Raw genomic sequence first — 24,191 nt, 5'->3', positions numbered from 1 at the left:
TGGGGGGAGAAAAGGTTAAACTTAGAAGGAAAGTCCTCACGCCGAAATTAAATACCACTCAGGGGAAGAGACCCTTCTTTCAGCAGGTTTGCCCAAGACATTCTGAGCCATTAACAGGACTAATATACTGCGTTGCTTTTGTTTTCTCTTTATTGTGATACCTACTTAAAGTATCAAAGCTGCGAGAGGCTCAATGAGATATTGAAAGCTGAGTAACATTGGTTTTATATGACAACCCTAAATCCCTCCCTGTCTTTTTAAGAGTCCTCTATCAAGTATCACTAGATGAAAAAGAAATCAAAAGTCCATGGGTGGGACATCAATGACTGACAAGGCATGGCTAGATCAAAAAGAGGCCGATGTTAATAAATCAAAGAGTCTGAACAAAAGGCAGAACAGAAAAACGTATTTTGAATCATGTAACCTAGACGTAACCTGTCACAACTTGGTGTTATTGAAAGCTCTTGGAATAATTTCTCATTTATTGCTTTGCCATCAGGGCAAAAGGATTTAGGTTTCTTTTCTAAGCATGTAAATTTGGGATTCTTCCCCCCCCCCTCCAGTGCTACTAGGAAGAACAACAAGTTTAACAACAAATAGAAACAAAGTTAGTATGTTAAGATCCAGAACAGCTATCAGAATACTTTGGAATTAATAACAACAAATGCGCTCATTGTGATATGTGGGGCTGCCAAGTCATAACCCAGTGATGATGCCTCTCCCTTGCAATCCTCCTCTCCCATGCCACGGGAGACAGGGCAGTCACAGCTCCTTCCACCCACTCCATGTTCAGATCCTGCCATCTGCCTCTGCCTTACCTCCTCTAAAGAGCAGAGTGCTGCACAGTAAGTGAAGGACAAAAGTAGACAACAGGGAAGGAATGAACAGACTCGTCCCTCACTGTATGGGGAGATTTCAGACTGGAATAAAAGGTAAAACCATTTAGTTTACCCTGATAATCTGCATGGTGTATTCTGAACATCTGTTGAAGCCCTGTGACTAACTGGTGAAACAAACTTTCTATCTTGACATATCTTCAAATGCCTAGTAGATTTTTGTTTTGTTTTGTAAATTGCTTTTGAGAAAGCAGCCATGGTCTCTTTGATGTGGGCATATCACTTGTTTACTGAAGTTTCTGAAAACCTTTATGAAATGAATTGCATCAATAGAACTTCATTGTGTGCTCAGTCATACTTTGAAGAATATCCCTTGAAGAACTGCCATTCATTGCTCTTACACAGGAGGATCAATACATCCAAAGATTGATGAACCTGAACCTGCAAGAACTGGATTAAAGTACTTACCTGATCACAGATTTCTGGGATGGCACTAAGTAAATCACCATCTTTGAAGAATAAGAGCTGTAATTTGAAAATCAAAAAATACTATAAAACAAACAACAATAATGTTCATGTTTTGCAGAGCTTTAAGGCATTAGAAAAAATGGACTATTTTAAGGGTTACTCATACACTCCTTTAATTCAGTATTTATTCATTTGTAACATAATACCCTTTCAACACTAAGGTTGGAGGTGAATGTTATAAAAGCAGCATTGGAGAGTAGAAGTATTGTGTATTGTGGCCTCAACCAGAATAACCAACAAGAAAAGGAAAATGGTTCAAAGGCTGAAGTGCTGGATTAAGACTGGGAAGCCCTCTGTTCCAATCTCTGCCTAGCTATGAAGCTCATTCGGTAATTTTGAGCCAGTCAATCTGTTTTAGCCTAATCTACAGAGTATTGTGAATATAAAATAAAGGAATAGAGAATGAAGTACACTACCCTTAAGTCCTTGGAGGATGAGGAAGAGTTTTAAAAATGGGGGTTGGGGAGAGAAAGACCCCAGGTCCCCAGGTAGATACTGAAACATACTAAGACTGGGTTCCAATAATAAAATATATAAGATACAAACAATAGGACACAAAGCAGCTTGCATAAAATTTATTTATATTCATTTGTACCTCGATGAAAACCCAAGAACCTTACATTGTTTTTCTATCCTCCACTGTATCCTCACAACAATCCTGTGATATAAGTTAGGGTGAGAGTGTGTGACTGGTTCAAGGTTAGACAGCAAGATTTCATGGCACAGTGGAGACTTCAATCTGGATGTCCCAGATAGGCCAATGGAAACTGGGGGTAGGGACATGAGAGGCAGCTGTTGATAATGAAATAACATCACTTCCAGGGCAAACTTGAATGTGACATCTACCCTTTCTAGGAATCATCAAAAAATCTATAGTTTTACCATACAGTCTCCTGAAATTCCTCAAAAGGCAGGATAGTACTTCTGGGGCTTTCCCAGAAGTGACATCATACCATTGAGCTGATGGCCATTTTTTCATTTTCCTTCCAATGCTGTTCTGAGCTTCAGTGGAAAACAAGAGGTGAGGCTGGGGATACCACTAGGGGACTAGCTTCCCAGGTCCTACTTCAACTTTTAACCGCTACACCACACTGACTTACATCAACATGAATACAAATAAAAAGAAGCAGACCATAACCTCCACAAATAGGCCACCAAAAGCACATTGAAAAGCCATGCTTTACAGAGCTTCTGGAATCTGTGCATGGTAAAAGCCTTCCTCACATTCTTGGAAAGTCCATTCCATAAGACAGATACAACCACAGACAAAGCATGAGTTAGATCAGGGGTCCCCAACCTTTTTGAGCCTGTGAACACTTCTGAAATTTTGAGACACTGTGCTGGCACCACTATAAAATAGCTGCCACAGAAGGAGCAGGTAGACCTCCTGGAAATAGAAATACACAAGCACACCAAAGAGAATGACCAAAATAGGGAAAGAGAGGACAGACTACACAGATGACAACCATGAGCATAAAAAAAAAGCACAAGAAGAAGACCAAGGGTAGAGAACCCCCCCACACACACACACACACATACATACAGAAGACCATCAAGCAGGAGGCAGGGAACATGAAACACACATAGAGCAGCCAAAGAGGTAACAAGAGCTATTACATTGCAGAGTCTTACTATCTTTGGCATCTCTGTCCCTAACAGTGTCACAATAAAGCCTTCCAGGCAAAGCAGAGGAAAGACAACCACCTCTCCTCAGAATTGGGGCAGGGAATAAAGCAGAGAAGAACTGGACTTCCTGTTGCTCCCAGACGTTGCTCCTCTGTCAAGGAGGCAGAGAGGCCAAACTAGGCAATACCACATCACTGCGTCCACCACTGTGGCATGGTGCCATGTTAGAGTTCCTCTTTTTAACTTACTTTCACTCATAGAAAGTTTACAGCCATGGCTACAAATAATAGAGCCTGCTGGAAGCTGTAGCATCGTAGGACAAAAAACAGGAAGCAGAAGAGTAGAGTTCTGCTGTCTTTTTTAAATGATGCAGCAGTTGTTATTCCTGTTTAAGATTTAAAATGGTGGGCACCTTGAGGAACCCTGAGTTAGAACAAGGACAATTGTCATTGACCTGAGTGGAAATTGATGGTATTCCTAGGAAATAAAATAAGAGCTACCTTGTGGGTTTGTACAGGTGGAGGCAATTCCATACATATGAGGATCCCAGGTCATAAAGGCTTTAAATGTGAGCCGCCCTGAGCCCGCCTCTGGCGGGGGAGGGCGGGATATAAGAATAAATTTATTATTATTATTATTAAATATTTACATCAGCACCTTGAATTGTCAGGCAGAGGCTTAAGATGGGCACAGATTTTTCCATACTCCCATGTAGATAGAAGTATCATAGCTTGCAAGTAGCATTTCCTCACGATGGCAGCAGCAGCAGGAAAAATTCACTAAGTGCAATCCTATGAAAAGTCACTTCAGTCTAAGCCTGTTAAAATCAAGTGTGGCAGTCTACAAAGGATTCAAAAAAACTCCACCAAAAGGTCTAAAAAAGGGGGGAGGGACAGATGAGTAGGAAACAGTGGAACTAACTCAAAGGTCTAATTTAAATGCTGGTTTCTGGACTAATTAACACAGTCTGAGTCTATCTTTATGAGTAATTCCAAATACCATCCCACAAGGATATAGTCTGTAAAACAAAGAGATTATGTTACAATCTCTAATACTGTCTACATGTATTTTAAAACCATGAGTAATGTTAACTTTATAACTATTTAGTCTCACGTAACTGTTCTTGTTTTGTGAACTTCAGTAGTACACGTCAGTCAATACCAGATAATATGCAGAATCCTGATAACTGATGAACTCTTTGTGCATGATGACGATATGACTCTTAATTATGTTTCTGTATCTCTTGTTATTTAATATGTTATGTGATTTTGTGGTAGGGGTGGGGAAAATGGTGTAGCTTCCCCTTACAGGCTAATGCCCTTGTAAAAGACCACTCTTTCCACTGACGTATGCATCTTGACCCTAGTTGCTACACTTTCCAACCATTTGAATCTTGCTTCTGGTCACTCTTTTGCCCAGGTCATATATCGAACTGTTCATTTACCACCTGTCTATTCCTCTTCTACTTTAAGAGCCCCATAGCAGCTGCTAAATCTTATGATCCTTCCCTTTCATTTCTACTGTCTTTTAACTGCTAATTGTTTCTGGCTCTTTCATGCCAATCTTCACATATCTTTTCAAGGCAGTTTTGGCCATCTCCTATGCTCCATTCACTTCCCTCCCAGGACTGGCTTCAGGACCTTCTCTAAAGGACAGTTCACACAACCAAAAAATTACTCTCAACAGTGCAACTGGTTGAGTTCATTGTAAAAAAAAAAATGTCAAGTCCATTGGCTAGTCAGATAGAATAATGGACTAAATTTGGTTATTCATTAATGCAGGAATACGAATCATTCAGTGCACACCCAAACAGCATGGTTGATGTTTTCCTCTATTATCTGAAAATTGTGGTCTAGTGGTGGGACTGCAAATGTCAGTTCATACACTGAAATCAGGACACAAGTGAGCAATTAGGCAAAATTGTATAACCCCTTTATGATATATCCAAACTCAGTCTATTGTTCTTCAAGCCACCTTCAGGATCATCCTTAGATTAGACTAGACAATCCTTAGACTAGACAAGAAGAAAGCATGCTGAGCAAAGTTCTGTTGCCACAGGAGCACCATCTGGTGGTCACACGCAACCACCACAGCGGTTGCATTTTTGTCAGATTATTATAAATCAGATATCACAGACAACTTTCAAGATATTTTTCTCCCCTATAGCTATGTCTAGTCATTAACAATAAAATAAAATAGAAGCCACATGATATCAACATATACTTTTTTTACCCAAGAACAGATGCATCCTGGCAGAGACACCTGTTATAGGCAGAAATGATCAAACACAATGTAATTACAGCACCAGACTAAATTTCCATTCCAGAATATAAAATGACTGTATTATGAAGATATGAGAATAATGGAGCCATCATTCTTTTTTGGACCCCCCCCCCCCCCCCAACAACAAACAAACCCAAAACACTCCCTTCCACAAAGCAACAGTGTCCTTAAATTTATCAAACTACACTAACAGAGTTGACTTTAGCATCTTCATTCAGATGCCTTAGGATACATCTGGGCAAGGGTTGCTGTTCTCCAGACCATTTTGACTGGCTTGCTGAGATAAATTCCCAGACCAGCTGTCTGTTTGGACAATATAAAATACCCTCTTTTACACAGTTATGAAATAAGCAGCACTGTGATTGGACTGACTATCCACTTTCCAATCTGAACTGAAAATCTCTCACATGTAGTGAAAAACAGAATACAGCCCTGACAAGCAGTTAGGTAGGAATTCTAGAATCTTTGTATCAGGGGAAACATTTTTTTTCTTTAAAAATAATAAAAGTGGTATCCCTATATCTAAATTAGCTTGTTTTTAATCATCAAAGAGCACCACTTGCTTCTAATATAATTTCAGCATGGATGTGCTAGATGTTATCTGATTAGTGGTAGCAGCAGCTCAGTTTTTTATCTACTCTAACCTATTTGCATTTTCTGAAGTTCATGATTCCCCACATAAAACCCTTCTATGGGGAAGAAGCAAGAATACTGGGAAGACTCTGTCTCAGAGTTACATTCATGAAATAAATAATATGTCCACCTTGAGCCAAATTTGTGGCCTGATTTAAAGGTATCACTGGAGACAATGTTCTAATTCCTTGTTAGTTCCTTGTTATTAATTCTAATTCATACTTCCTCTCAACTGTCTATGTCCAGAAAGAGAGGTGGCAGGGTCCTTCTGTATTTCGTTGCTATGTAATCTGATATAAAACAACTTTGGAACATCTCCCTGTGTGTGCATGCCACCAGAAGGAGAGTCGAATCCTTTCTGCCGCAGCTGCTGCCCATTAAATCATGAACCTGCTGCACAAACCTCCTGCCCAACTGTGTCAGGACCCACAAGAATGCATTCCTGTGACAACTAGAAAGAAATCTCTCAGAAGAATGTGATCTCTGCATAAGAGACTTCCGCTTTTCTTTTTCTTTCTAGGACGCTAACTGAAAAGACAAGGAGAAAAGCAAGCAGAGCAAAGCAAGTTTCTTTCAGTGATATTGAAACTGAAGGCAGGGGCACTTACAGACAAAATACTAATTCAAAGAAAATTAATGTAACTGTTGCAAAGGGAACAAAGCAGTACACAAGTGCACCTTTAAGACCAACTAAGTTTTATTCAGAATGTAAGCTTTTGTATTTATTTATTTATCTAAGATTTATATCCCGCCCTTCCCACTAGGTGGCTCAGGGCGGCTTACAACATATAAAACTAACATAAAATCTAAAATTAAGCATTAAAATCAACATTTCATAAGTTATAGTTAAAAATCTAAACATTTGTTATATACATAGACATTAAAATCACAAAGCGGACCTATAGCTACACTCATCGGTTGCATGTTCAATATTCGATGTTCCGTGTTCGATGTTCAGTACTCAGTGCTCTGTGCCGATTAGTTGTGGGCCAGCCGGAAGAGGGATGTCTTACAGGCCCTGCGGAATTGGGTAAGAATTGTATGCTCTAAGCAGATTTCATCAGACAAAAATGGAATGGCAAGCAAAAGGTTTAATCATTTAATCAATATGTGTCTTGCAAGCTAAAAATACCTCAGTATTTTGATCTGTGTTGTATTTATTAGTTGTTTTCCTGATTATCTTGATTTATTCTGACCACATGGATCCAGGGAAGATCCAAGAGAAAGCATAATGCGTTGAGAGAGCAAGTTTGGCGTAATGGTTTAATCCTATGTTAGTAGAATGCTAGTTAATTAGGAAAACATTAATTAGGTCTACAGCTGATTAGAGAATACTGGATCTATTGAAGCTAATCTGGTGACAAAAACAAACAAATGTCCATGAGATAATTTTAATTTCCTAGCTAGAGAAAATTCCATGCAGATCTTTAAATATGATGATATGTGTCTTGCAAGCTAGAAATACCTCAGTATTTTGATCTGTGTTGTGTTTATTAGTTGTTTTCCTGATTATCTTGATTTATTCTGACCACATGGATCCAGGGAAGATCCATGTGGTCAGAATAAATCAAGATAATCAGGAGATAATTTTAATTTCCTAGCTAGAGAAAATTCCATGCAGATCTGTTAAATATGATATGTGTCTTGCAAGCTAGAAGTACCTCAGTATTTTGATCTGTGTTGTGTTTATTAGTTGTTTTCCTGATTATCTTGATTTATTCTGACCACATGGATCCAGGGAAGATCCAAGAGAAAACATAATGCATTGAGAGAGCCAGTTTGGCGTAATGGTTAAGTGTGCGGACTCTTATGTGGGAGGACTAGGTTTGATTCCCCACTCCTCCACTTGCAGCTGCAGGATGGCCTTGGGTCAGCCATAGCTCTGGCAGAGGTTGTCCTTGAAAGGGCAGCTGCTGTGAGAGTCCTCTCAGCCCCACCTACCTCACAGGTTGTTTGTTGTGGGGGAGGAAGATAAAGGAGATCGTGAGCCACTCTGAGACTCTGATTCAGAGTGAAGGGTGAAATATAAATCCAATGTCTTCTTCTTCTTAGATCCTCAAACTGTTATACCTTCCAGGATCTTTTGCCAAGAGGCATTATTCAACACATATGGATGCTAAATGGTAGGGGTCTGAATATTTTTAGGTAAACATATTTATTTATGGATTTGTAAGGCATCTCTATATACCTGAAAACTAGGTATCTTATCTTTCCTGCCTGGTAAAGAAGCCTGTGTAACTCAAAAGCTTTCTTTTAGCAAAATAAGCAGATCAAGATTAGTATTGCTCTGTTCCATACACACTCCTCCAAAAAACCCCAAGGGACCAGCATGTTGTAGACACAATGAAATCATCTACTTTAGTTCTGGGACTATGGGACTGGAGTTCTCAGTGTAAATATGCAATGTTTATCATTCAATTCAAGGCAAAACCCTTTATTTTATTTATGTTATCTATGGTCTTCCTTTCTCGCTGAGACTCATTGCACAGAATGAGTCTCAGTACAAGTGTTTCTAGAATGTTCAAAGTAGAGTGTGAATGTTTTCTTGGAGCCAATGTGAATTTCAGCACCTAATGCTTCCTTTCAAGCACTTAGGATGTGTCCACTATTCATTGGAACATCTGCACAGTAGCCATGTCAATCACCTTGTTGGACCTTTCATGCTGCAAACAGAATGCTGTCAGCAAAGACTGTTTTCATGTAGATGAAAGAGACAGAACAAAGGGAGATCTTCCCTTCCCCAACAAGAGATTCACTGGAGAAGCCATGTCTTCTGTTTCCCTAACTGATCAGCAGATTCCTTCTCTTTGTATTGATAAACCCAGACCCATTGCTCAGTCAGCCTGTGCCTTGTCATCAGTCTTGTCTAACAAGATACTCAATTCATTCAAACTGCATGGGAGAATAATAGTGCTACTCTGGCATAGCCAACAAACAAAAGAAGTTGCCCCCTTCCTTTCCCCACGTTCTCACACCCTCAGTCCTTTGGAGAAGAAGCATCAGTTATGGTGGCAGCTTCTGCATGTCTCCCTGTTTGCAGGGACAATAGGCAACAAGAAGAATGCAAGATTCAAGTAGATATTTCATCCTTAATGCCCTGCACTCAGCCTATTGAATGTTGGTCACCCTTCATGTTCCTTAGGGCTATTTCACATGTGAAAATTCTCTCCCCCACAATATAGTTAATATGTGCTTTGGTTACTTCCATTTTGCCGTAGAATATTTTTGTGGATGTTTCCTCATAAAATGTAAAGCTATGTATAAATATAAAACCATGAATGTATGGTAGCTATCAGAAATTTACTAATAATGATCTAAGCCTAAACCATGGCTTACAAATTGTCCAAATTCAAGCAGAATTATTTCTGAAATGAGGAGTAACTGGAAATTTTCCAGTCTGAACATTTATTCTGGTACCTTGTTGTCCTGTTTCATTTCCCTGATAGTAGAAGGTAAAATGGAAACAAGTACCAATTACTCACTAGCGTTGCTCCACTCCCAGGCTTTTCTTTTCTCCTGGCGCAAGTGATCAATTTCCCATCAGTTGCTTGTGGGTGCATTTTGATGTGCAGCTCCCTCCAGTTCCCCTCGTGGTTTCTTAATTCTTAAAAGACAGCATAACAAAGTCACAAGGGGAACTGGAGGGAGCCATGTATCAAAATGCACCCGTGGAGCAACTGGTGAGAAATTGATAGCTTGCACCAGGAAAACAAAAGCCTGGGAGCAGAGCAATCCTAGTGAGAAATCCGTAAAGGACTCAGCAGATATGTGCCTGATAGGAATTTCATGCCATCAAAACAGTTAACCCATCTTCCATCAAACACAATCTTCCTATTTTTGTGGCATATTTTTGAAAACATCTTGAAATTGCTGTACCATCTAATGGGCTTTTGGGTGGGAGTGTCTGACTCTAGGTAAGCACAGGACACCATTGTGAACACTATTTTGGTTGATTGCTACCTGCTCAACTTGGGCAAAAATGTACTGACAGTGGTGGATGATGGAGAACAAAGCTCAGGCAATATTCCTGTTGTAATTTAAAGTTCCCCTCAATAATAAAGAATAAACATACAGACTTAGGAGAAGCATATGACATCAGTAAAGATGAAGTACTGGATCATCCCTTGGTGTAAGGGCGAATCATTGAGACAGAGTCTGAGAGTTCTTGGATGTGCTTATTATCTTTAAAAATATTGTAGCCATGGAAGGACAATATGCACACATTTATTCATTTAAGTGTAGGAAGGGGGCTGCTTTAAACCAAATCAGAGAGCATATCTGAGAATGGCCAGAGACAGACAAGGATGATGTTTCTACAAACCTAGGGGAACAATGACATTTTTAGTAAAATCCAAACAGTAAAAAGCTTTTTTAAAAACCCAGAGAAGCTGTGTGTATCAATGGCAATGATTTTTCATGATTTCTTAGGTGTCTTTGTGTTATCAGTCTGGTTGTAGAATTAGTCGGGTTCTATATAAGGGCAATGATAATCAAAAGAAGGAAAAATGGTAATTAAAACAGTGTAAAGGGACTCAAAAGAACCATTATTAGCAAAGAAGATGACAATAGACTGTACTGCTCAATGTTATGAGAAATCACTGTTGACAAAAGCACTCAAAGTCCATGCAAGTAGGTGTTCTGATGAACCACAAAGTCCATAACAAAGACCCTAGGATATTTTATTCTTTGTTTCAATAAAATTATTCTACAGATGGTCTGCAATCATTTAAGGGGAATGCCAAGAAGAAAAGTCTGCTGTTAATTTCCAATTCTTTCATTATCCAAAAGAAGCCTCATTACAGAATTAATCCTATCTCAGGTCCCTAACGAAGACCCCCAGGATATTTTATTCTAAGTTTCATGAAAGGGAGTGTGTGTGGGTGAGAGAGAGATGGGGTGGTGGTGGTGGTGGTTTGCCTCTGTCCTTTGAAACATCAGGTGTTGGGTGCTGTGTTGGCATGCATATTTTGTTGTCCAAGGGCATGTGGGTTTACTTTTGCATGTAAGTCTTGCTAATTGTCCCATGGACAGAAGGTATTCAGTAGCATTCTACAATTTCTTTCACTGCTTCTTTTGGTGTGGTAGGCATGCCTATAATATGAGGATATAGCTTTGTTGTGGGCTGGCTTGATGGGTTTTATTTGGAATCTGCAAACAGTAGAAAACAGTCCAAAAAGTGCTCACTACAAGGTTTCTTTATTCGGTTTTTACTAGTATCTTTCAGGTCTCATGGATTCAAAAGCACTCATCAGTATGTTCAAAGACAATAAGCCAAATCATTGATTGGTTGGTCATATTGAACCTTGAGTTTATTTATTTACTTCATTTATTCTCTGCCTTTCTTGCTGAAAGTCATCACCCCTTCCCTCCTTCCTACTGCAGTCTCAGATACTCTCATTACTTTTGTTTTCTCAGCAAGCCATATTTTATAGCTTTGTCTGGATTGTATTTTGCTGTTCCGTTTTCTAGGCAAACCATAGGGTGCCCACTTTGTGTAAATGCAGAGGGGAGTGTTTGAACCCACTGCACATTTATAATCCTCCAAACCCTGGTTTGAAGGACCAGAAATCTTACATCTGAAATGACCCATAAAAAGACTGATAATAAAGCAGAAAAAGGCCACATAAGAACATAAGAGAAGCCATGTTGGATCAGGCCAACGGCCCATCAAGTCCAACACTCTGTGTCATACAGTGGCAAAAAATTTTATATACACACATACACTGTGGCTAATAGCCACTGATGGACCTGTGCTCCATATTTTTATCTAAACCCCTCTTGAAGGTGGCTATACTTGTGGCCGCCACCACCTCCTGTGGCAGTGAATTCCACATGTTAATCACCCTTTGGGTGAAGAAGTACTTCCTTTTATCCGTTTTAACCTTTCTGCTCAGCAATTTCATCGAATGCCCATGAGTTCTTGTATTGTGAGAAAGGGAGAAAAGTACTTCTTTCTCTACTTTCTCCATCCCATGCATTATCTTGTAAACCTCTATCATGTCACCCCGCAGTCGACGTTTCTCCAAGCTAAAGAGTCCCAAGCATTTCAACCTTTCTTCATAGGGAAAGTGCTCCAGCCCTTTAATCATTCTAGTTGCCCTTCTCTGGACTTTCTCCAATGCTATAATATCCTTTTTGAGGTGCGGCGACCAGAACTGCACACAGTACTCCAAATGAGACCGCACCATCGATTTATACAGGGGCATTATGATACTGGCTGATTTGTTTTCAATTCCCTTCCTAATAATTCCCAGCATGGCGTTGGCCTTTTTTATTGCAGACGCACACTGTCTTGACATTTTCAGTGAGTTATCTACCACGACCCCAAGATCTCTCTCTTGGTCAGTCTCTGCCAGTTCACACCCCATCAACTTGTATTTGTAGCTGGGATTCTTGGCCCCAATGTGCATTACTTTGCACTTGGCCACATTGAACCGCATCTGCCACGTTGACGCCCACTCACCCAGCCTCAACAGATCCCTTTGGAGTTCCTCACAATCCTCTCTGGTTCTCACCACCCTGAACAATTTAGTGTCATCCGCAAACTTGGCCACTTCACTGCTCACTCCCAACTCTAAATCATTTATGAACAAGTTAAAGAGCATGGGACCCAGTACCGAGCCCTGCGGCACCCCACTGCTTACCGTCCTCCACTGCGAAGACTGCCCATTTATACTGACTCTCTGCTTCCTATTACTAAGCCAGTTTTTGATCCACAAGAGGACCTGTCCTTTTACTCCATGACTCTCAAGTTTTCTAAGGAGCCTTTGATGAGGAACTTTATCAAAAGCTTTCTGGAAGTCAAGGTAAACACCTTTTTCAGTATGAACCCATCCACCAGTTACATTCATTCTATCAAAATCTGTTGGCTTGGTTGGACTATTGTTATTCATTCCCAAAGCCCCTACACTTTGGATTGAACAGCCAGTAGAGGATTTCTGCACTCTAGACTTTCTGAAAAGCTATAAAAATTATTGTTTTTTTGTGCATTTTCCTGAGGGGGTATAGAGTTTGTTTTTGCATGCAATTTTCAATTGCTTAGTAATCTGAATTTGATTGTTGAGGGCTGTTGTATTTGTATTTTGTTGCCTTGTGTTGTAGTTGAGCCATTGCTGAAAATTTAGTTTTTATGTTGGATTTTATTATGGGCTATTATGTAGTGATGTAAGTCCTCTTGAGCTGTTAAGGAAAGATGGGATATTAAAAAAATTAAAAATGACACGAACGAGTTCAGGAGACTTGAGACACAGTTGGAAACACAATAAATAATAGATATACGACAAGTACACCAAATAATACACTTTATACTAGCATCTTATGCCTTTTTCCCTTTCACACTTAGATGGTATTTATTGGTGCAAACATTTTGCTGGTTAATATTTGAAATATAACACTTGGCTTTTCATGCACTACCATAGAGAGTTGCATATTTTTGTGCAATGTATATTAAACATACAAATGAAAGAAACACACAGTATGTATCCATGCAAGCATTTCTTTTTATGCTGAATTTTAACAGTTTTTTTGTTAACTTTGTAAGCCACCTCAGGTTCTCTTGAGAGGCAGCACCAGATAAATAATTCCTGGGGGTTTTTGAATTTGTACTCAAAAGATGATGGCTTTGTTCTGATTTTATGCTTATTAGAACAGTAATTTTGTGTTAAATTTAAGTGTATGGGCAGTGAATGTTTGATGATATTGTTGAATTGATTGTTTTATGGAGTTCCAAGAAATGTCAGTGAAAACTTTGCTTTACCATGAGCAACGAAAGGGGTGGTCAGATGGCTGAGGAAACAGCATGTCATTGCAACTTCTCTGGCGATAAATAAAGTAAGGAGCATTCACGTTACACAAAAAAGTTTGCTAAAAACCCCTTTCCAAAGATCCCTGGGGGGAAACCCTGGTGACATTTTCATTGACAACTACTGAAGTAATTGCCTTTGTAGCTTTCCTGTAGGACCACAATTTGCCACCTCATTATCAGTTTGATGGATGAGAGCCTAGTCTTAAAATCTCTGTCAACATTATGATTGTTAGATTGTGACCTCTTGGCTAGTTTTAGGCCACTAGAAAAGAAACTCTGATGTGCATGACAAAATGTTTTCCCTGGCAAGATGCCAGAGTCAAGCTTCCTGAAAGAAAAATACTGTTTCGGCAAAAGCCATTGAGATCTTTTTGGATCTTACTGCTTCCCTCAATTTGGATTTTAAAAACCAACAACCTATGATTATGTGCTCCATTTACTGACACTTCAGAGGATAAAGCCCTTGTTTTTAAACATTTAATAAGGGTCAGGAATGGATAATACTCTGCAGTTATTACCAGATGTCATTTTGAGGATTCTGAAATAGCACAACATGATAGTCTCTATAGAATAGGAGCTAAATCCTGAGTTGCAATATGCCAAAGCCCCTTAAAATAAAATCCAGAGAACAACACACTGGACCTTTCAACATATCTTGTATTTTACATGTTAACAGAAATCATATGACTGGCATTTATACACAAATCTGTAAGGGCAGCAGCGTAAGTCTGTAAGTAATAGAAAAAAAAATCTGAGTGGGTATTTGAGATTTAATTATGTGTCATGCTATAGGCAACAGCCTTCCATTCTTATTCATAACAGAGCATAATTGACGGACTGAAGCTACAAAATGACAAATATTTATAGATATATGATAAGCTGCTTATTGGTGAGACAACACAAAGCATAAATAATAAAATAATACTGTGTAACTGCAATTCACATCTGCCATGTGCAGTTTGCAATATGGACAACACAAGGCTGCTATAATTATGGTTATCCTTACATAGCTCAGTACCAAAAGAACTGTCATTAGCATAGAATATTATAATGAATCATACTGCTCAATGTCATGAGAAATCACTGTTGACAAAAGTACTCAAAGTCCATGCAGGTAAGTATTCTAGTGGTCTACAAAGTCCATAACAAAGACCCTGGGATATTTTATTCTTCATTTCAGCCAGCCCTGCAAAGAGCTACACATGGGACTACCCTTGAAGTTTCTCTGGGACAAGGTGCTGATACTGGCTTTAAAAGCCCTATATGGTTTATGGCCAAAATACCTTAATAACCACCTTCTCTCACAGGAATCCACCTGTCCATACTGGTCACCTTTGGACCTCTTGCTTTTGGTGCTTTCACCATCTGAAGCAAGACAGGTAGGTGGCAACTCAAGAAATGACTTTCTTTATAGTGGTCCCAAAACTCCCTCCCCAAGGAATTTTCTCCCTTTATTGTTGTCTTCCAACAGTGGGTGAAGACTTTTTTTTTGGTTTTGGCATACCTCCAATAACCGTTATTGACCCTCCTGCAATATTCATTCCAGTAAATAAAATGGGGAATTGAATGAATCCATCACATTATAGATCTATTAGCCTTTTTATCTACACTGGCAAATTATATGCATTCTTATTTTTGTCAAGACGTAAAGGATGGACTTATGGAAATTTAATAATTGGACCAGAGCTAGATGGATTTATGAATAAGAAGTCTACAAGAGACTGCTGTGAAGTTCTTTATCATTTAGCTTAGAAATATACATCTGTTCCTAACTGTCATTTGTACCCTTTTATGGATTGACAGGCAGATTTTGATTCAATTCCACATAGCTGTCTACCATATAAATTAGCCATGAACCCTAAACTTTTCTGGTTGATTTGTCAGCTATATGAACCCACCACAGCACAAGTGAGATGTTATGGTCTCTCTAAATAAGGGGAATTCTTACTTTCTTATCCTGGCTGAATTGGCAATACCAATTATACTTTATGGTACTGGTCTTCTTCCCTAGTTTTGGTGATATCTTTATATGTTCTAAATGCTGTTTTAATGTTTAAATGTTCTAATGTTTGGATGTTTGCTGCCTTGGAGACTTTATTTGGATGGAAAGGCACCACATAAATGTTTTTTAAAAATAAATGTATCATCAGTATACCATAGTGTCCCGATCAAGTGAAGTGAACATGAGTCAACAGTGTGATGCGGTGGCTAAAAAAGCAAATGCAATTTTGGGCTGTATCAACAGAAGTATAGTGTCCAGATCACGTGATGTGATGGTATAGCTTTACTCTGCTCTGGTAAGACCTCATCTGGAGTATTGTGTTCAGTTTTGGGCACCACATTTTAAGAAGGACATAGACAACCTGGAACATGAAGATGGTGAGGGGTCTGGAGACCAAGTCCTTTGAAGAAAGGTTGAAGGCGCTGGGCATGTTTAGCCTGGAGAGGAGGTGGCTGAGAGATGATATGATCACCATCTTCAAGTACTTAAAGGGCTGTCATATTGAGGATAGTGTGGAATTGTTTTCTGTGGCCCCAGAATGTAGGACCAGAAGCAATGGATAGAAATTAAATCAGAAGAGTTTCTGGCTCAACATTAGTAAGAACTTCCTGACAGTTAGAGAGGTTCCTCAGTGGAACAGGCTTCCTCGGGATGTGGTGGACTCTCCTTCCTTGGAGGTTTTTAAACAGAAGTTAGATGGCCATCTAACAACAATGCTGATCCTGTAAATTTAGGGGGAGATATTTGTGAATTTCCTGCATTGTGCAGGGAATTGGACTAGATGACCCTGGGGGTTCCTTCCAGTGCTATGATTCTATGATCATCATTATCAAGATTTTTGCTCTGCCTTTCTGCCCCTGTAGGGCCACCAAGGTACCTTACAAATTAAAACATGCAAATTAAAATCTCATCTTAAAAACTATTAAAACAAAAACATGAATGCATAATTTTAAAAAGTTAAAACCAGAACTTAAAAATAAGTTCAGAAGAGAAGAACAGTTTAAATATTATAAGGAAGAAGGGAATCACTGATGGAATGCCAAGTGAAACAAAAAAAAAGTCTTCACCAATTGGGAAAAACAGCAGCAAAAGGGAAGATTTGAATTTCCATGGGGGAAACTTCCAGTGTTTTGGTGCCACTACTGATAAGGCCCTCTCCTGGATTGCCACCTGTCTAGCCTCAGAAGGTGGGCACACCCAAAGCAGGCCTTCTGAAGATGACAGCTGTGGTCAGGTAGGTTCATAAGAGAGTAGGGCTTTAAATGTCAGCACAAGCACCTTGATTTGTGTCCGGAAACAAACTGTAAGCCAGTGTGGATAGATTGAGAATGGTGTGATGCAGTCCCTGTGACTCACTCCACTCAGCATCCTGACTGCAGCATTCTGCAGCATCTGAAATTTTCCAGCCTTTTTCAAGGTAATATAGAGTGCATTGCAGCAACCTAATCTTGATGTAACCAGAACAAGTACTAAGTGACCAGATCTTTCATGCCCAGGAAAGACTGCAGCTGGCTAACCAGTCAAAGCTGGTCCAATGCACTCCTGGCCTGCTTTAAGGATGTAAAAGGATATAAATATATGTACCACATTCTCCAGAATCTGCCCAAAGCAGCTAATAAAATAAAACAAAAAATACATGTCTCATCCTGAATGTGATATCACAAACTTCATGGCTGTGTCTATAGACTTCCTTATCTACATGTTCGTCTATAATGAGCATGCAATTGGGGAAAGAGATGGGTATAGAGACTGACAGTGCCATCCGAAGCAGTTACACCTTTTTAATTCCTCTGAAGTCCATAGACTTAGAAAGTTGTAACTCTGTTTAGGGTGCCAGTCCTGCAACAAGTTTTGAATGGTCCCCTGATAGATGAAAGGTATTTTGCTATTGCTGTTATTTCAAATGAGGGAACAGAGAATTTTGGTGGTTTAACCTGGACATTTATTAGATGGATTCAGCTATGCATTTGGGGGGATAAAGTGGGAAAGAGACCAACCATCCAGCCTAGGGGGAGGAAGGAGATGGCTAGGAGGAGGGACTAGAGGGTCTTCAAGTCTCACAGGCACAAAGCCTTTGACCTTCATTCACAGAAGATATTGTGAGGCCCGAGAGTTAGGATTGGATTTCACAATACTTACAGTAAGAAATGGTGTCTGTAAAGGACTAGTTCCTACTTATCTGAAGGTCAGCTAACAGACAGCTGTTCAATTCACACACCCATTTTTATCAATTTATTTATTTTAAACATTTTGTTCTTTCATTCATTTCTGGATTTCATAACTGCTAAGGAAAAGCTCTAGCTAGCTGCTGTTTATGGGAGCTAGAAATAAATATTTGACCACTGGCTTTTTTTTTTCTTTCTCCTTCCTTGGGATGTTTTTTCTCATTGTGATAGAATTAACTGATTTGGGCCATTGGTTCCTTTAATTGTTTTCTAGCTTTGTCACAGGTTGATGTGGCTGGGGGTGGGGTGCACAAAAATGCCTAAAAAGACCATGCAGAGCTAGTTCCCATGTTGCAGAGTCAAAGAGGACTTTGAGTCAGTTGTGTTCAGTTCCAGGGAGATAAGACCTAGTGTAGTATGATGCTTTAGAGTGCCAGGCTAGTATCTGGAAGACACCAGCTTCAAATTTCCACTTGTGTCAATGAAGCTCACTGGGTGATCTTGGACCAGTCACTGTTTCTCAGCCTACCTTACCTCACAGGTTTGTTGCGAGGATGTAATGGAGGAGAGGAGAATGGCTTGAGTAGCTTGGGGTACCCACTAAGAAGCAAGGTAGGGCTTAAAAAAACCCCAAAACAAATAAAAGAACAGCAAATGAGAAAGTGTTAAGTCCTTCTTCTCAGTTCCAACCAGCTTTTCCACTCAACCTTACACAACTCCACTCGTTACTATTGCCCCTGTCTCACATGGCTTATATCCATGCACATATAGTGAACCACAGCATGATCTTGGGGGGGGGGGGGTCAAAGAGGGCTATTTCTCACTTTCTCATCAATGGGAAACTGTTTCAATCCACTACAGTATCATCTGATGCTTCTTCCCAACAACTGGTACTAACCACTTTCTATTAGAGAGATCAGATATCCAGGTCTGGAATTCCAGTATCTACTTTGGCCCTCAATTTGTAACAGTTATACTGAATCTGCACTTAAATCCACGTCTGTTAGATAATCCTTGGACCACCACCCCCCCCCCCACCCCTTTAACAGCGAATTGCTGCCTTGATGTCACTAGTCACATAACATGTACTGGGAAGAACAAGAGTCTCTAAAACTTGGTTGACAGAGAGAAGTTTGAAGGAAACAAATGGCCAGGGCTTTTCTTCTGGAAAAAGAGATGCCAGAACTCTCAAGAGGGAGATGAACTTTCAAACATTTTTTGAAAATTTTGTTTCCACAAAGAGGTTCTGGAACTCTGTTCTGTCACATTCCCCCAGAAAAAAAGCTCTGCAGTTGGGTATGGACTCAGCAGGAAAGACAATAAAATATGAAGGGCAACTTAAATCTTAGGCTCAATTTGGGAAATTGAGAGGTCTGACTTCCAGATTTAACTATCAGTTAAGAATCAGAATACCAAAGCAAAACCTGCCTGTTGAATTTTCTAGATAATATTTTTATAACAGTTTAACCAAAGTATATTATATTAAATAAAATAATTAGAAATGTAAAATAACAAGAAAGAGCATAACCAGCACTTTGAACTGAATTCAGAAACAAACCAGCGTATTCCCAATTGGTTACTCCCTGACAACAATTGGGCTGCCACATTCTGAACCAACTGTGGTATTCATGTGGCCTTCAAGGGCAGCCCAATGTAAAGTACATTACTGTAATCAAACTGTGAGGTTACAGAAGCATGACCAGACTGACTGAGTCCAGGAAAAGCGAGAGTTAGCAAATGAGATGCAGGTAATAGAAGGCACTCTTGAATTCAATGCCAATCTCCTTTACAAACAGCAAGGCTAGGTCCATGAGCATTCCCAAATTCTTAACCCACTCTGCAAGTGCTAACTTCTCTCCATCCAGTACAAGGGGATTCAGACCCTCAACAACATAAGCCTTCCTGATTAATTTTACCTGTGTCTTGTCTGAAATCAGTTTTAACATGTTCTGTCTTAGCAAGCTGATCACACTCTCAAACTACTGGTTCAGAGTTAAGATGGATTTGTCTGGAGCCTTGGAGAATGAAATATACAGTTGGGTGTTATCTGCACATTGATGAAATCCAGTCCCAATGCTCTGGATGATCTCATTAAGTAGCGTCATACAACTATTGAAGAAACTAGGTGAGAGAACAGAACACTATGACACCCCAAAGGACAAATCCCACCATTGATTCTAATCCTTCAGAGGAAATCATTTGTGTCCAATCAGACAGAAAAGATTGAAATCACCAAACAGCTGTTTCCCCAGCACTAACTTTATCTTATCCTGTGTCCAACAAAGATGCCTACTGGTCATACTAAAGCCATCTGTTCAAAACCCAGAACCAAAGCAATATTGAATATAGATCAAGGATAGATTTGTCATCCGAAAACACTTGAAGCTGCTCCAACCCCACAGGTTCTATCACTTTCTTCTGAGGTTATTGTCATCATATGTTATATCTTCATTAGTTAGATTTACCCTCCCCAAACATACACAACTGAATTTACCCTTCAGTATTTATATTTACTGAACATTAGTTATTGAAGCCCCATGGCACAGAGTGGTAAGCTGCAGTACTGCAGTCCAAGCTCTGCTCACAACCTGAGTTCAATCCCGGCAGAAGTTGGGTTCAGGTAGCCGGCTCAAGGTTGACTCAGTCTTCCATCCTTCTGAGGTTGGTAAAATGAGTACTCAGCTTGCTGGGGGTAAAGTGTGGATGACTGGGGAAGGCAATGGCAAACCACCTCATAAAAAGTCTGCCATGAAAACATTGTGATGCAATGTCACCCCAGAGTCAGAAACGACTGGTGCTTGCACAGGGGACTACCTTTACCTTTTAGTTATTGAATGTACCAGTTTGTTGATTGTACTGATAACTATGTTTAATGCACCTTGAGTTCCTGTGAGAAAAGCGGACTATAAATAAATAAATATTTTAGTTACTTCTGATGTGGTGATTCCAGCAGCAATATTATTAATGTTTTCATCTTTAATGCCAGAACAAGGATGATTGTTTACTGCTTGCTGCTCAACATCTTACACTGATAATTATTTTAGAACAGAGAATAAAATTACATGTTCTTATATAAAGAAGGGAAAGATTAAAAGTCCACAAAAATGCAATTAGAGAGCTGAAAGGAATTTTTAAAAATGTTTTGAGGAAGTGTAATCCAAGTGTGTTTGAATCCACAGGAGATTTACTCATTTATTGCAATGAGCGGGGTCTTTTACCTTTCCTTTTCTCATGGGAAAAGTCACACTTTGCTTGTGTAAAACATAGTAAAGGACAACCTACCCAAGTAATTTGTTGTTTGCCTGTCTCACTTTGTTTTTGTTCAAGGCATAAACATAATTATTGAAAGAGGCTGTCTTGTTGCCCAGAGCATAAAAGTCCCCTTGCTAATTGCCACATCAAATGACCAGAAAGGTCCCAGTGGAAACCTTCAAATGGCTGTGAAAAAATTCAGGCCATCAATAAATGCTGGGTAACTTTTGGGGGGGAATTTCCCATCCAAGATTAGGTTACTTGGCTGGGGGCTTATCACACAGGAAAGGTCTGGACGCAGATTAGTTCTGCACCATCGCAATTTTGTAATGCCAGCTTCATCCTCAGGGCCCCAACAACACCTTTATTGAATTTTTTTTCCAGGATATCCAAGAACACTGGACTGTCTAGGAAACAAAGGGGAAAGCAAAAGGGTTAGTGTGTTACTAAAGTGTAGCTTCTCTCCCTTTGGTCATGCACCAATGATATGAGTGCCAGCTCCCGGACTCTGAACTCAGAGCCAGAAAAAAAACCATCAGTTTCGGCTTGTTCAAAGACAATTTCTTTGTGAGGGGAATACTAAAGTGGCAAGGTCTGTATACCCACCAAAGCATGCCAGGAGTCAAAAAGTGTTGGAGGCCTTCTTTGTATTTATTGCCATTCACATTTTCTTCCACATTTGCTACTCAATTGCTGTTGCTGTGAATTTGTCTTTTGTCTGACAAAAGCTGTATAAGTTCAGTTACCACACATCCAATTTGGGTCACGACCTGTTGCATTCAGGCTTTTCAAATATAAGTAACAGATCTCTTATCAGTGTCAATGAATCTCCTTAACACTTAGAAACCAGAACGAGAAATGTTACAAAGCATTCCTTTTTGAGAGGTAACCCAGAGAGTTGAGCTATGCCACTCAGTAGGTAAGTAAAACTACTGCAACCTATATAGCTTTCAGAAAAATGTTTGCTTTCAGGGGCCAACTCTGCCATGTGTTTCACATCTACAGGATGACTATCCTTAGACACATATGGATAAAATTGTTGTGTCAGACTATGTCATTTCCACAGTATATTCAAGGATAATTGTGTGATGAAGTTTAGATTCTTGTTAATCATCCCTGAACAAGCTGTGTGGATGACAGACTTTGCAAAATGCTTTGTAAGATGTTCAGGAACCAGAGACGTATCTGTAAGTCAGAAAGATATATGAGCACCATCCTCTATTCCATTATAGCTGTAAGTGGCTGTCCAGTTGGAATTTAAGATTATGTTTGCATGTGTAAAGAAACAATTGTGGAGAACATACAATATATGAAGATATCCTTATGCGGGGCTGGTCCACACAAACATGTTTATCAGTGAAGACTACCAAATTGGGTGTGACATTCATATGTGAATTCACAGGTCAAAATACTAATACAGAACTTTCTTATCATCTCACATAAGATACAGTGTTTTTCAACTGAGTAGATAATACATTCAGCTATGAGATATCAAGGAATGAATATGTGTGATGAGAAACCAAGAGACACTAGAACAAACTGCTAATAATGGTACAAAATTTCTTTGATTTCTATGACATCATCATTCAACAAGAATGACACACTCAGCACTCAAAGTGGCTGACACTCTGATCACTATACCAGGCTAGCTAGTGCATAACACTAGCAATGCCACATATGTTGATTCACTGTAATTTTGGATCAGGCATTTATTAAAAGTTGACATTTAAACAGTAACATGTTGAATCTATCCCAACAACTTTGGGGACACACTTATGAGAAACCTACGATAATCTGAAAGGCTCCATAGAAAGAACATGGATATTTTCTAGGCATGGGCATGAACCAAACCATAAACCAGGATTTGTGCTTGAATTTGGCTGATTCATAGTTTGTGAACCAATGATTCAGAACCATGCCTCCCACGAACTGTCTCCAACTTCCCAAACCTACCATGGGAATCAGTTGTACATTTTCCAGGCCAGAAAATCTACAACAGCTAATGAATTCTGGCTGTGAAAGCCTTCAATAACATTTAAATGAAACCACCTCCCCCCCAGGCCATAACAAATCACAAATCCCCAAACCATGAATGGCTCAGGAATATTGTGGTTTGGTTGGTTTGTGGTTCATTTTGTTGAATGAGCCACGAGTCAAAATAAACCACCCTTTTCCTCAGTTCATCTCCATCCTTAATATTTTCTGTTCTTCCATCCAACCCCCAGCTAAGTATTGGCACATTAATACAGAATGGCAGGCGTAGTGCACTAGAGAAGCAGAGATATCAACATTGGGTCAGCACTTTCCTAGACACAATCCCAACCTAGCATCCTCACTGTGCACTGAGAATAATGTACATAATATATTAATATACGTGATCTGCTTTAACAAAAAACCCCATAAATTGTCATTATTATCAAAATTCTTGATAATCTTGAAAACTCAATTACCATTGTGTGGAGCATGCAAGGGCCAGTTCTGAATCTCTGCACTGTTGTTCCAGGTGATATATCATGGAGATGCACATTACAGGTCTCATGTATTGATTCCTGACACAAATAGATGGAGGCAGTGGTGGGATTGAAATAAACTAACAACAGGTTCTATGTCCTACGTGCCTGGAACCTTTTTAGTGGGAGATGCCAGGGTTTGAACCTGGGACCTTCTGCTTAACAAGCAGATGTTCTACCGCTGAGCCACCAGCCCTCCCCTAAAATATCATATATATGAACATCTGAAGCTGCCTTCTACTGAACCAGACCCCCTTTGGTCCCTCAAAGTCAGTCTTGTCTACTCAGACTGGCAGCGGGACCTTCTGCTTAACAAGCAGATGCTCTGCTACTGAGCCACCATCCCTCTCCCAAAATTGAAACTACAAATGCAGCCCACGCTACTCAGGGCAACAAAACGAGGGCTGCAATCCCCTCTTAAAGCTGACTATGCTTGTAGCCGCCACCACCTCCTGTGGCAGTGAATTCCACATGTTAATCACCCTATGGGTGAAGAAGGACTTCTTTTTATCCGTTTTAACCTGACTGCTCAGCAATTTTACTAAATGCCCA

The 24,191-nt window shown here is 39.7% G+C and overlaps 1 non-coding gene across 1 annotated transcript; it reads right to left on the bottom strand.

Annotated features, from left to right (window-relative positions):
• Nucleotides 1–23,762: 23,762 nt before the first annotated feature.
• TRNAN-GUU (transfer RNA asparagine (anticodon GUU)) lies at nucleotides 23,763–23,839 on the bottom strand. Its single transcript has one exon. It is a non-coding gene; the product is annotated as a tRNA-Asn (tRNA).
• Nucleotides 23,840–24,191: the final 352 nt, after the last annotated feature.

The sequence above is a fragment of the Heteronotia binoei genome, chromosome 21 (assembly GCF_032191835.1).
Source record: "Heteronotia binoei isolate CCM8104 ecotype False Entrance Well chromosome 21, APGP_CSIRO_Hbin_v1, whole genome shotgun sequence".
NCBI classification, from domain to species: Eukaryota; Metazoa; Chordata; class Lepidosauria; order Squamata; family Gekkonidae; genus Heteronotia; species Heteronotia binoei.
The sequence above is the reverse complement of the archived record's forward strand: the minus strand, read 5'-3'. Positions and strand labels throughout refer to the sequence as shown.